Source organism: Panthera onca, chromosome C1 (genome assembly GCF_046562875.1).
Source record: "Panthera onca isolate mPanOnc1 chromosome C1, mPanOnc1 haplotype 2, whole genome shotgun sequence".
In the NCBI taxonomy this organism is placed as follows: Eukaryota; Metazoa; Chordata; class Mammalia; order Carnivora; family Felidae; genus Panthera; species Panthera onca.
The window spans coordinates 83,924,329-83,938,280 of record NC_138346.1 but is presented as its reverse complement, the minus strand read 5'-3'; the positions used below and the strand labels follow the sequence as shown (position 1 = coordinate 83,938,280).

The following is a 13,952-nucleotide window of genomic DNA, read 5'->3' as shown; positions in this document are numbered from 1 at the left end:
TACTGGGACTTCATCAAGATAAAAAGCATCTGCACAGCAAAGGATATAATCAACAAAACTGAAAGGCAACCATCAGAATGGGGAAAGGTATTTGAAAATGATGTATCTGATAAAGGGTTAGTATCTAAAATCTATGACGAACTTATCAAACTTAACACTCAAAAAACAAATAATCCAGTTAAGACATGGGCAGAGGACATAAATAGACATCTCTCCAAAGAAGACATACAGATGGCTAAAGGACACATGAAAAGATGCTCAACATCACTCATCATCAGAGAATTACAAACCAAAATTACAATGAGATATCACTTCACACTTGTCAAAATGGCTAAAATTAACAACACAGGAAACAACAGATGTTAGCAAGGGTGTGGATAAAGGGGAACCCTCTTACACTGTTGGTGGGAATGCAAACTGGTCCAGCCACTCTGGAAAACAGTATGGACGTTCCTCAAAAGTTAAAAATAGAACTACCCTATGATCTGGCAATTGCACTACTAGGTATTTACCCAACAAAAATACTGATTTGAAAGGATCCATGCACCCTGATGTTTATAGCAGCATTATCAACAACAGCCAAATTATGGAAAGAGCCTAAATGTCCATCTGTCCAACAACTGAGGAATGGATAAAGAAGATGTGGTATATAAATACACACACACACACACACACACACACACACACACACACAGGAATATTACTTAGCCACCAAAAAGAAAGAAACTTTGCCATTTGCAACAACGTGGATGTAGCTAGAGTGTATTATGCTAAGCAAAACAAGTTGGTCAGAGAAAGACAAATATCATATGACTTCACTCATATGTGGATTTTAAGAAAAGAACCAGATGAACATAGTGGGGTGGAGGTAAGAGAGAGGTAAACTAAGAAACAGACTCTTAACTATACAGAACAAACCTGCTGTGCAGGGGGATGGGTAAAACAGGTGATGGGTATTAAGGAGAGCACTTGTGATGAGCATCAGGTGAATCACTAAATTCTACTCCTGAAACTAATATTATACTGTATGTTAATTAACTGGAATTTAAATAAAAACTTGAAACTACAAAAAAAAATAAAAATAAATTAAAAATTTTAAAAAGGAATAACCTGAAAAGTTTTCTATTCCTGCTTTGGTCTGGCTGGTTGTGGGGACTAGGAATGGCAGGAGGGGAGGAGGATGAAAGAGGCGGGTGCATTCCACAAAGGTGTGCAGCAGTAGTGGTATAACAACCTAGTAATGGTCTAGTGCAACTGACCAGGATGCACACAAGACGGAGTCACTCAGCTATCCATCTCTCTGATAGGAGAACAAATGTCGGACCTCAGGAAGGAAAAAGGAGGATGAGTAAAGAACTGCTGTCTTGGCTGACTAGAATTAGTATGCTCTACTGTTACAGTTTTTGATTACAGGTCAATGGTAGAAAAACAAATGCATCTCTATCTCTCACTGCAGCCAGTTTGATGGCACAGTGGGGAGTAAGGAAGGATTATCTACAAAGCTGACTGGATTACAAATCGGTGTTATAGATCATGAGTTCAGCTCTGCCTCTGTATTGTGCCAGCAATTTCTCTTCACTAACTTCCCCCTGGGCTTTCACAAAAACCATGTGGGTGCCAGAGAAGTCACGAGCTGATCTCTGCAGGCTATTCAGCAGCTGCTCTCAATGGTGCAGAAAAGTAGCAGAGATCACCCATTAAGAAGGAAATGAATAGGACCATTTTATCAGAAAAAAAAAAAAAAAAAATCACCTTCTGTCTCTTGGGCTGACATTTATACCCTTCTCTTGCTGCTCCACCACCATTTTCTTTTTACATTATCTTATTTGTTACAGGTAATATTACAATTTTATTTGTACTTAAATGGTCTGATTAGCTCTTGAGAAATAAAACTTATGAATATCAAACCCAAAATAACTTCATATTGATTCTGTAGCCTCTTCTTTTTTTTGCTTGTATTACCATTACACAAGTTACTCTAACTCCTAGTTTAGATCAGTTAAGACTCTAAGATGGCTAATTTTATGTGTCAGTTTGTGCCATTGGTTCTGTTTCTGCGGAAAATTCATGAATACACAACCTAAATTCCATCACAATTACCTTGAAACAAAGTTTTTTTTATCACCAATACTCTCTTCTATGGGATATGTACATGTATAAGATAAGGGCTATCTATGTAGAAGTTCTGAGTCTAGAATGGCTTCCCTGCAAGATGGCAGCAGATAGTACATGAACAGATTAAAAAATAAGCATCATGTGGTATCTTTAAAACAATTTTGCTGATGTTTCTATCTATCTATCTATCTATCTATCTATCTATCTACCTATTTGTTTATTTTGAGAGAGAGAGAGAGAGCGAGAGAGGGCTAGGGAGAAGCAGAGAGAGAGAGAGAGAGAGACAGCATCCCAAACAGGCTCCTTGCTGAAATCAAGAGTCAGACACTCAAATGACTGAGCCACCCACACGCCCTGCTGATGCTTTTTAAAAAAACTTTATCTTTTCAGTTAAAATAGTTCAAAGGGGACTTAATAAAAATCTCATTAAATTCTTAAGTTTTTTTTCATTATTTTAAGCTCCTAATCCTTTCAAATATTTTGTCTAGTTATATTAAACATGACAAAACTGTTTTTTATTAACATCAATATCTGTAAATTGCTCTAAATCAGCATTCCCTCCACATTTGGGCAGTTTCTATTCATCAATATGATAGGTGGTCCATTTGTAAATCAGCTGGTTTCTCCCTAGTTGTCATAATATAATAAAATTAATGTTGTACATCATATTCTAAAGTAACCTGGCTGATTAATTCAAGGTGATTCTAGGCTCCCAAAATAATTAATGAACACAGGATTTATGTCCATGTCCTTCTACATGGATTGATGTCTGTGCAGTGAAGTAGTTACGACAGTAACCATTACTAAGAAATCATGAACAATAATAAATATCAAAAATCTCAATTTTTCCCAATTTGCAATTCTCAAAACCTTTGAGTTCTTTTCTTCTATTAAATGTTGATCTGTTTTAATATAATCTTTAGTAGAATTACTGACAGTTTCCAAGACTGTTCTGCTAAAAAAAAAAATCTGCCTTCAACCAAAGGAATAAGAATATTGCTCTTGGCCCTGCGAATGCACTATAATGGTTAATTTTACGTGTCAACGCGGCTACGCTACACAGTGCTCAATTGTTCTGTCAAACACTAGTCTAGGTGTTGCAGTGAAGGCATTTGTAAAATATGATTAACACAATCAATTGACTTTAAGTAAAGCAGATTACTCTCCATAATACGAGTGGCCTTCACCCAATCAGTTAAGGGCCTCAGGAGGAAAAATAGGTTTCCCAAAGTGGAAATAAATTTTCTCCTCAAGTTTGTATCATAGAAACCTTGCCTGAATTTTCAGCCTGCTGGCCTGCCCTATAAATTTCAGACATGCCAGCCCCCACAATTGCATAACTGCATGAGCCAATTCCTTAAAATGAGTCAGTCTCTCTCTCTGTTTCTTTCCCTTTCTTTCTTTCCCTCTCTCTCATTCTTTCTCATATATATTAGATAGATAAGTATATGATGTGATATATACCTCCTGTTGGTTCGGTTTCTCTGGAGAACCCTAATACAGGTAAATATGATATAATATACATTATAAAATCTAATATCCACATTTTATATCAGTTTTAAATTTGGAAAAACTATGTAATATTTTATTTGCTTTGGTTTTTTTTTTTTTTTGGCCAATAACTTTGGAGTATATACTCCTTCACTTTACTCTTCTAATTGGCACAGGCGTGAAATATAGTAGACACTCTACTGTCTTGTCCTTATTTGCTAAAAAGGAGATAACACCCCATTACTGAGTGAGCACACTATTTTTAATTTGCTTTATCCCAAAAGAAAAGTGGTTCTGATTTATAGTTAACTTAAATTGCTATTTGGATGTATTTGAAGGGTTAACACTTGAACTCAAGGTCATTTGTATAGTAACAAGCAAGGCCTAAGTGTTAAGATCCAATGATAATCTCTGTTTCACACTTAGACTGAACAAGAGCCAAGCTGCAAACCTGACAGTAATGAGTTTGAAGAGAATTTCCTCACAACTCAACTTAAAATGTCTTTCCCTCTATATTTTATCTCTTTCAAACAGTTAAAACGTGGATTATTAAATTCAAATATCTATAATTTTCACCCTAGTCTTCTATGTTAGGCACCTAACAGTCATCCTAAAGATGTCCATGTCCTCATCCCCAGAATCTATAGTTACCTCACATAGCAAAAAACTACTTTATAGATGTGATTAAGTAAGGATATATATATATATATATCAGGATACATATATATATTCATGTACATATATATATCATGTATGTATACATATATGTGTATAAATGTATATATGATATATATCACATATGCATATATATATATATATATATATATATATATATATATATATATATATCTCCATCCATCCATCCATATATGTCACATATGTGTGTGTGTAAGGATATATTTTTATATCCTATGGCAAGGACAGCGATTTTAGGGACCTCTGGAGATTATTCTCCTATTCCTACAGAGTAAGCTAGAAAATCAAAAGCAGTCATTGCTACAAAATATATCAATATTCCATCGGCACTCTGACCATTCCCATCTTCCTCAGCAGCTTTCAAGGTAGACAACGTTCATTGCTATCCATGTACAATTGCCCCAAGTCTATTATCTAGATAAGTGTATAACAGCTACAGATTTCTCCTCAAATGCATTAACCCAGCCCTTACCAGCTGCACATAGGAGCACAAATGAAAATCATGTTCAGTGAACAGGCCCTTGAGTTTATATGCCAGACCGGCCTAGAGTAATCAAGTCTCACAGACAAGCAATCTTGGCACACACCAACATTTCCACAGTATTCCTCTCAAACTGTTTGAGGCATGAGTGGTGTGATAGATGGGTTTCTTGATATAAATAAATTATATACATGTATCCCACTGAACCCAGTAATGTCAATGATATGGCTTTTAGGAAAATCACATTTTAGAACTTCAAGCCTGTAGAACCTAAATAAAAGCCCATTTTCTCCCTCTTTGACACCATACTTAATGAAGAAAAATAAGTTAACTGCTTCCCCACTGTTCAACAACTGCTATGAAGAAGGACATTAAGAGACAGTGAACTTAGTTATTATAAAATAAATCTGTTTAGATTTTTTTAAGTCACTGAGCATCATGGGATCCTCAGTTTTAATCATGGGATTGGCTTTTACCAGGACTTCCCTAAGAACCAAAGAAAGTTACCTGAGCTGATGAAAAATAACTCCTCTTGCTATAATGTTCTAAACATTATAATCTTCTAAACCACAAGTTCATTACCAGAAAAATCATATGTAGATTTTACCATAACCAGAAAAGTATTTACTCTCAAATAGCTTTATTCATATTCCAAATTCATTAACAAAAAGTCATGTCAAACTTCTACTTTTTCATCCTTTATTGAAAGTTTTCTGATGTCTGAAAGGTAATTTCAGTTAATATTAAAATGAATTATATACCTAATGCATCCAATACTCACTAAAGGTACACTGCTTCTCCACTGGGACTTTTTAATTCTTATAATTTCTCTTTTTTCTTATAAAATCTGTATTTTAAATGTAGAAAATATTCATTATGATAGGGGAATTCACACCCTTTCCCATCTTTAACCCTTCTAGCTTTTGAAATGATCACAAATATATTTACTAGAGCTCTATTTCCCTAGATTTAGGTTTTACTTTGCAAGAAAAAAAGGGAAACTATCATTTTTCTAGACATTTCTAAACATTTTCTAGACATATGTCTAATATATTTTCTAGACACATTAATATATGTCTAGTTCACTCATACTCTCTTATTTCATCTTTGCAGTAATTTTTGTAGGAACACCTGAGAAGTAAAGTAACACCTCCATGTGAAGTACTATGCCAAAATCCAAATAATTGTAATATAGTATTCCCAGGGCCTCAGAGAGAAGACTTGGTGAAGATGAAAGCAGGCTAGAAATAGAGTAATCAAGTCTGACTTGTCTATTCACGGAGTTCTGAATCAAGGTTTGTAAACCAGTGCTAGACCTTCTGAGGAAGCAGCAGAATGCACACAGCAGACCGGGTTCTCTGATGAGCAGCTACTTCACAGTGACCACATGCAGCTTAGATTACTCAATCTGTCCATACCCTGGGCCATGTTCAAGTATACTAAGCAAGGAAGAAAGTATTCAGAGATGGTAACCCAGAGAAGGCAAGCCTAGGAAACTTGGGGCACAGGCCCCATGAAGACACATTCTGATTAGGAGGAGATAGCCCTAGAATCTACAGAACAATTTTGACATGGCTTTTTGCCACATTTGCAGCACAGAACAGGTCAGCTGTCCTCCGTTCTTTGATATCTTTTCCTACATGGCAGTTGCATTTGCTCCTGACTCAAATGTGCTTCCTCTCTTTGGGAAGGCACAGGATGCCACTGACTCACCCCAGAAGAATGTATGCTTCAGAGGTTGTTTTGCCAGGCAGTGGGCACAGGCTGAGTGAAAGACGGAAGTAAAGGAAAAGGTGGGGCACCAGCTGGCTTAGCTTCTCTCCTTCACTTACAAGGTACATGACCTTGAACAAATACTGCTGTCCCATCCTCCACATTTGCAGAAAATGAGAAAAGAGGATGTGATAACATCAAACCTGCAAAGCAGAGGTGGCTAATCCAATGGGCTTCTAGAAGTCCCTTCCAAGTTACAGTCTAAAATTATAAAAATAGCAATAGCTAATAAACAGTTTCCTTTGTTCCAAGATCCTTGTTGAACATCTTATATACAGCATCTCTATCCCTCACAAATCCTACATGGTAGGTATCACTAACCATGTTTCACAGAGAAAAACTGTGAGAAGACTGAATAAACTGCAGTGGTGGACCTAAAGTTTTTAGTCCTTGGTCTACATGACTCCCAGCTCCGTGTTCTTTCCTCTGTGCTCTGTTGTTCTCAGGTCTATGACTTATGCTATATGTGACTGACATTCCCTATAATTCCTTCAGGTTGAAAGCAGTCAACCCTGTTTCATGAGCCCCAGTCCTTGATGGCTGAGTATGCACAAGAGGAATTTTGTATTGCAATTAAAATTACAACAAGGTTAATCAGACACATATTTAATGATATGTATAACAGCTATTGTGCTACACATCATTAGGCATAAATGGTAAGCTGTTCATATAAATGAAAATAATTATTTTTACACTGATTAAGAAAGCATGGCTATACTCAGACAGGAACTGAGATGGGATGGAAAAATGTTGGAATAAAAATAATTGTTTCCATTCATTAACTTATTACTAATATATAAGCATTGTGCCAGGTATTTTATATGCATTATCTAATCCTCTTATTAATATGAGAAAAATATTAGTAATACATCTTTTTTTACAGACGAGGAAACAAAAAGGTTAAAAAAATTGTCATAGCAGTGATTTGGATGATATGCCAATACAGAAAGTGTCACTTAAAGTCCTTCTCTAATACACTTGTGTCCTAAAGGAACTTTAAATGGAAAAACCACTCCTTCCTTTCTCATTTCATCAGGTTTTCTTGCTCTTAAGGGGAAATGTTGTCTTCCCTTCAACTAAGTTAGTCTTAGAACAAAGTGTTCATTCTGCCTAAATTCCAAATTTGTAATAGACAAGCAACTCTTTCAACCTCCTATTTCAAGAGCACAAGTCCATTGACTTTATTATGAGGGAAAACAGTAGGAAATATATCAGTGTGGACAGGCTAGCTTGTGTTTGGTTTACAAACCAAAACTTCAGTGGCTCAAAGTTTACATGTTCATCAAAGGATGGAGGTCGAGAGGGCAGTCACTAAATGGTGCTGACCATCTCAACAGAGGAAAGAGGGGATTGCAAAACCTTAGCCCTTTCCTTCTCCATGTTACATGCCATAAAAAGTGAAGTTTGTATTGGCCAGAGACATTTTGGGATCAGGGCTCCAGAATTTCAGCAGACAAGGAAGAAGTTTTCTTACTGATTAAAATAGAGATCCAAGAGGGAAAAGTTCAAAGAAAAACTTCACTACCTTTGAAATTTTGCTTGAAATCTTCACTCAGTGACCTGAAAGGTCATTTAAAGATATCATTTCCCTCTGGACCATTCCCATTTCCAGCTCCACTCTTTCTTCACCTTCCCCCACCTAGAATCCTGAGACAAAGCAGGCAGAGAATGTTGAGATATTCTGGTGATCTATTGTAATGTCTCAGACAGCCTCTTAGATATTACTAGCATTTATGTGCAAAGCATATTATTCCTTTAGTGGTGGAAAATATATACATCTGTAAAACCAATCGTGTCCTAGGATATGCCCAAATACAACATCTGGTTTGAGTCAAATGTGGTAAGGTAGAGAGCTAAATGGCCCATAATAGGAATAAACATTGACCTGATTGGTTCAGTGCATACGTTGATATAAATAACGAAGTCCCAAGGGGCCATGGATTTAGATGACAATAAGCTATTGTAGTAATGGAATAGTTATTAAACTTAATACCAAGAAAAATAAGCAGTATTGACCAACTTCCTTTCTGGTCAGTCAGTTAGCAATATTATTGACAAAATGTGTGCTGAACATTTTACAGAGTAAGGGAGTGGTTCTCAGTCAGAAATTTGAGGACTCCAGGCTTCTACCTCCTTTAGGTGATATGACATTTCTGCCCCTCAACTCCTCAATTTAAACAAAAAGAATAAATAAGATATATCTGAGGTCCTCAGGAACCATGACTGAGTACTGTTTCATCTTCAGGTTTAAGTAACACTGCAAAATCTTCCCTTAGTGTTGGCAGGTGAAAGCCTTCAGAAGATGATGAGGAAGAAGGAAGAAACACTCATGCTCCCACTCTGATACAGGATGTCAGATCTGAATGAGAAAATAATAAAGATGGTTTTGCCTCACAAAGATCCAACTAATTCAGAATTCATGCAGTATAAAGACATCACTGATGAGTTAAGATGCTTTAAATTTCCCTACGAAAGTTGGATGCATGGATGAGTATCGCCTCAACTTCCTTGAAAGTGTTTCTTTCTGTCCAGAGAGGATTATTTAAGACTGTAGTTTGAGACTGTGGCAGTTAATGAGAGCTACTGGAAATAGGCTCTCCTGGCATTATGGAGGTCCTGCACGTCTAGTCCTGAGATACACAGCCTTTCCTGTTTCAACAGAGGTCCTTGATACCAACTGGCCTCCCCCCTCCTTTCACCTGTCCCCTCTCTACTTTATTCCAAGTTCACTCCTTTTCTTATCTGCCTCCAAGTTTCTGATACAAAGCTCTTTCTTCCAATTATGTTTCCACTTCTCTATAGCACCACTCTGACCACTGCAGTGAAGTATGACCAGACTGATTTCCTGATGGCCAGCTCAAAATATCAATTCTGCTGAGTCAGTTTTCTCTGCCCTAAAACCTTCCATGTTCAGAAGACCTGAAACCATGGTGGGAAGTGAGACTGAGCACAGTTGGACAAGCTGTTCAAGGACTAATCGTGCTTGTGCACAGAGGAAAACAGATGGAAGGAGAGAGATTCCTGAACAGCATATGGCTGATGGGGCAAGGAACAAGTCTACTGAAATGAATTACAGATTTGGAGATGGGAGGCATGGTTCTACTGCCTACCATGAAATAACTTGCTTAGCTTATGCAGGATATTTGAGATCTGAATTTCAATTTACTCATCAGCAAAATGAAGATTTAAAAATTAAAAAAAAACTTCTTAGAGTTAAGAAGATTAAAAGAGATCATCAATTTGAAATCATCTGTTATTATTACAATTGCTATTTTGAATGTATAGCCTATTGTCTAACACATTAGACAGAACAGAATACTTTTGGAGTCATAGATAATTGTGGAAGTCTGAATTTGCAAAAAAATAAAAAGGAAGGAAGAAAGAAAGAAAGAAAGAAAGCTTCCCAAGAAAAATAAGCATATTACCAAATGTAGCACACTGATTGAAAGGGGCCCATGCACTCTTTGAAGTCAAGCTGTGGATTTCTGGAATGAAATAAAACAAAGCAAAATGCCCAAAGAAATGAAAAGCTTAAAGTAGGAACATTTTAGAAACTTCTTTTAAATTCCTAAGTCTATATTTATCTGATTTGTTCCATAGGTTATCTACTTATTTCTCATTTCTAATTGCTAAATTCAGAAGTTCCCAGCAAAATAAATAACTCAACAGGTAACTAAGTAAATGTATGGCCGAAGGAAAAATAAGATTTGTTTTGATTATTTCATTTATTTCTACAGAACCTGTTTGGAAAGCCATGTTGGAAAAAGCAGGACATTTTTGCAAATACTCCTGTCAACTAAGAATGCCTGTGTGCAGAAAAAGAGAGATCATGAAGATTATTTATAATATACAAACATACATACAATATACATATATATGACCATATATGTGTAGGTGCCTAGGTATGTAGATGCATATGTATGCACACACAGGTAAATGAAATGTCTAAAATTTAAAAGAAAGTATCTTAGTAAAAAGCTGAATCTAGAATTTACAAGGAAATTTAGAATTACCACCTCCCTGTTTCTTCCCTACAGCCTAAGCATCGTCAGAGAGCCAGAAATCTCTTCACCATTTTTTTTTCATTTTCTAGGAATAATGTGTTTTATAAATTTTTCACTCTGTGGTTGGCACTGTGATACTGGAAAGTATAATTTAAGTCAGTAGATATTCAGTGAACATATATTGTGCTAGAGATTGATGAATAGGGGCAGCGTCATCAAGCATGGGACATACTCTTCTACAGAAGAGGAGATAATTCACACCACCTGAAAGGGAATCAGGGGCTGATTACCCAGAAGGTGATCTGGAATATAGACATATGTCCTCCAGAAAAAAAGAGAAGAAGGGATGAAAGATAAAATCTTTCAGAAAGAAAGATTATGTGGTAAACAGAAGACTGTGGGAGGCACTAGGTGAAAAAGGAAGCACAAGGAAGTTCAGAGTTCTTTCAACCTGCAAAAAGAAAATTAGATCATGAGCTTATTACCTTTCTTGATGTGTAGCCACAGAAAGAGCAGTTGCATTTTTAGTACCTCATCTTGACTCTAATTTTTTTTTTTTTTTTAGGTAAGCTCCACACTCAGCGTGGAGACCAAATGGGGCTTGAACTCACAACTCACAACCTGAGATCAAGGGTCAGATGCTTAACTGACTGAGCCACCAGGAATCCCAACTCTATTTCTATTCTAAAGGGAGTAAGGAGCTCATTCCTAATGTATCTGCTTTTGGTTTATCTGTTTGTTTCTATGGAACTGGTAACAAATGTGCAGGGATAATCTCCAAATTCATTAATTAACCAAATATTTATTGAACACCTACATTATATTGGTTTCTATCTATAAAGGTAATCTTGCCAAAGATCTGTTTTTTAAATTACAACACTTCTTTGGAATTCCAGTCCCTCCACATTCTCGGGGAGGGGGGGGAGGGGAGGGACAATCTACAAACTCATTTCTCTTTTCCTCTAATAAATCTATCCCTCTAGATAAAATTGGGTTACTTTCTGTCTCTCAATTCCTCCAGCTTTACATTAATACTCCTGTCAAGAACATCTCCTCCTTATCACATCTACTTGTGCCAAGCTTTACGTTTATTAAATCTCACTTTATCTTCTACCAAGATTTTCCAGAACCCACCCCCCCAAATTTTCCCTTTCAATTACACATGCTATGAATCTTAGTTACTGCTCAAATATCTTCTCCTTATCTTTGCTACTAGATCTTAATCATCTTTAGAATTAGAACCATATCTTACACTTCTTGTTATCCCTTTTAATAGCCCATATACTGCTTTGCACATCCTACTTTATATGTAATTCATGCTGGGTTTGAAATTTAGATTGAACTTCCACATCCCATTCTGGCAGAGATGTTTCATTGGTGTGGATAAGCATGGAAATACCTGTAGATTAGATTAAAAGGATATGGAAGGGCAGTGTTTAGGGCCAGAACTGTTTGGCCATTCTTATAATTACCTTCCTTTCAGTTACAAGAGTTTCAAAATGAGATCCAAGCTTCTGAACATGAAACCATCTGAATTTTATTTGTTCCGAATAATTTTAGTTTTGCCAGAACCCTTATATTTCCCATTTCTGGACTTTAGTACGCAATCACTAACATCAAGAAAGCTGTATCTCCAGATTACACTGCTCCCCTCTGCCTCCTTGGCACTGTTATATTTGAACTATATGAAAATCACCAGAGAAGTTCTCACTGCTGTTATGTTTTTCTATGTGCTGTGGGAAGAACTGGCACCTAAGGCTATGTCTACATTATTTATACCACTTTGATAGATTAAATCTTAACTGTACCATAGAGCTTTTAAAGACATGTCTGTAAATGTTTGAGGATTCCACAGGTGTTCGTCCTAACTGCAAACAAAGACTCCTTTTTGTGGTTGAAAAACAAAATTAAAATTTAACAGTGTCCTGCAAGCCACGGTTTCTGCTTAAAACAGATCCTTGACTGGACATGTCAGATAGATTTGTTACTCTTGACACATTTTTGGAGTTCAACAAAGTAACCTACATCAATGGAAACATTTCTGTGATCCCATACTTCTAAAATTAATCTCTCTGATGGTGACATTTCATAAAGGAACTATAATGTTGGTATTCTACCAATGTGGCAAAATCCTAAAGGACTTTCATCCTGAAATGTCTCCAAGCTCTAAAGTATTCTTAAAACTATTTCATTCTTTTCTCTCCACTGTTACCAACTCCATGGTACAACTTTGATGTGTTACTAAAAGACAAGAGCTTTATTTTGGGAAAGTATTGTTCATAGGGCCCCAGAGGATTTTTTCTTCCTGTTTATAACTGGAGGATCTGATTCTAGTCTCTGAAACTCAGGATTTGCTAGAGTTTATTTATGAGCAGGTGGTAATCTCATGAGTTTTCCCTGGAAATAATTATATTCACCTTTGATTCGGTGAAAGAAAAACATATTCACAGCTACCTAAGGTCCACATCAGTACATATCATTGATTTACTCAAAATTATAGGAACTGGAGATAAGCCAATGAAATATTGAACAAAAGAATAAAGAAAAGCATGATGATAATTATAAGGTATAAGGATTGTAATCATGTTTTTCTCAATAGATAATTGAGTTCTAATTGGATTTTAATTTTTCAGATGTCGTAGTTCCTAAGTTGAAACCCGGTTATTTATTGAAATCAAGCTTTCATTCCTCTTTGACCCTCCTATGTGTTTTTACTCTCCCCACTCCCTTTTTTTTAAGGGTATTACTAGGGGAATATCCCACCCTGGAGCAGAGTGAAACAAGATTCCCCTTATAAATGCTGAATTTGAAAGACAGAAAGAAAAGACACATATAAATGGAGAAAAGGTTTTAAAATATTTGTCACTGGTCGTTCTTGGGACATACTAGACTTTCTTCACATTCCTTCAATTCTCTAAGTATTATGCTTCAGCTTGCTAAGTCCAGTAATCAGAGCTGTCTAACACAATACATAGTATTTCACCCTATCATCAGTGATCACAAGATCCTTAACTCCATAGTCAGGAGAAGTCAAGGCTAACCAAGGATCAATCAATTCCCATTCTGATTCCAAACTGAAGGCTCCTATCTAGGCTCCAGAAGACACTGTGCATTCTACTCCAGATCAAGAGATTTCAAAACACCAGTAACTCATTATTTTTGTCTTCTTCATCTACCATTAATACTCTTCAGTATGTCAATGTAGAAATTAGGTTGTTGGCAACCCTGACTATGCTGTCTAATAGAGAAGACACTAGCTACATATTATTTACATCGCATACATTTTAGAATAAAATTTAAAATTCACTTCCTCAGTTGCACTAGCCATGTATCTACTGTTCAATAGCCACAAATGACTAACAACTACTATATGGGTATCCCAGATGCTGAAC

At 36.3% G+C, this 13,952-nt stretch overlaps 1 long non-coding RNA gene across 2 annotated transcripts in view; it reads right to left on the bottom strand.

Moving 5' to 3' along the window:
- LOC144617058 (uncharacterized) overlaps nucleotides 1-13,952 on the bottom strand; it is a 379,073-nt gene that overhangs the window by 308,037 nt on the left and 57,084 nt on the right. Inside the window, exon 1 of one of the 2 annotated variants that reach the window (XR_013557063.1) lies at nucleotides 8,082-8,179. The exons of the other annotated variant lie outside the window; for it this stretch is intronic. This is a non-coding gene — a long non-coding RNA (uncharacterized LOC144617058). Of the gene's footprint in view, nucleotides 1-8,081; nucleotides 8,180-13,952 lie in introns of those variants that run through there. 2 annotated transcript variants of the gene reach the window in all.